Source organism: Bison bison, unplaced genomic scaffold (genome assembly GCF_000754665.1).
Source record: "Bison bison bison isolate TAMUID 2011002044 unplaced genomic scaffold, Bison_UMD1.0 scf7180017864519, whole genome shotgun sequence".
Lineage (NCBI taxonomy): Eukaryota > Metazoa > Chordata > Mammalia > Artiodactyla > Bovidae > Bison > Bison bison.
Window position 1 is genome coordinate 980,222 of NW_011495072.1, and position 1,233 is coordinate 981,454.

Sequence of the window (1,233 nt, forward strand, 5' to 3'; positions counted from 1 at the left end):
TCTGAATTATTCAGCCTCTTTTCTCCACTGAATTTCCTCACTGAGCTATCCTTATTTCAGCCTCTTTTCTCCACTGAATTTCCTCATTGAGCTATCCTTATTCTATTACTCTTTATATCCTTAATTAACGTTTAATTAAGCAGTTGTTTCCTGATCCTCGCCGACACCGTCCCCGCTTCGAATTCCCTGGATCCACCAGGGCTGGACCCCGGCAGATCGGTACCAACCACAGATATCAACAAGGAGACTGGACAGTGTGAGATGCTGATGTATGCCATGCAGAGAAATGAATGTGACAGTGACTAACCAAATTCAGACCTTCTGTGGATGTCTTAGTTCAGGCTGCTATAACAAAATTTCATAGACTGCGGGGAGGGGCTTATAAACAACCAAAATTAGTTTCTTATAGCTCTAGAGGGTAGATATCTTAGATCAGGGTGCCAGCATGATTAAGTGGGGCCCTCTTGCAGATAGCCAACTTCTTGTATCCTCACATGGCAGAGAGCAGAGTTGGGAAGCTAGCTCTCTTGTGACCCTCATAAAGGCCCTAATCCCATCATGTGGGCTCCATGTCATGATTTCATCTAATCTGAACCATCTCCTAAGGCCCCATTTCCTAATTCCATCATATTGCAGGGTAGGGTTTTGACATATGCTATGGACACGTTCAGTCCTCAACAGGAGGCAAATCCCAGAACTGGAATCAAGCCCAGCAGGCAGCAGTGATGAGACAAGCACCTCTACCTGCAGCCACAGTGCTCTCCACTTAACCCACCCCATCAGTCCAGGTGATATATGGCAGCTGGGCTAGGTAAAAATGTCAGTGGTTTCGCTTTTACAAGATGAAGAGTTATGAGGATGGATGGTGGTGACGACTGTACAAGAATGTGAATATGTATGTTTAATACCACCAAACAGAACTCTGAAGAATGATTAAGATAGTAAATTTTTTGTCATGTGTATTTTATCATAATAAAAAAAATTGTGGTGACTGTGTAGAGATTGGGAGCTGGAATAGAATATTAGCTAAAGGAGCATAAGAAGCAAGCAAAACAGCTCTTAAGAAGAAAAGCAATCTGAAGAAGAGTATGTGACCACAAAACAACCTGCAAATCCCAGGATAGAAGTGCTTTCTAGAATACATGTAGGATAAAAGGATGGAGGAGCAGAATGTGACTTCCAAGCAGGTGTAGAAAATGGTCATGTGTTTGGGAGAGCCGAGGCATTGGCCTT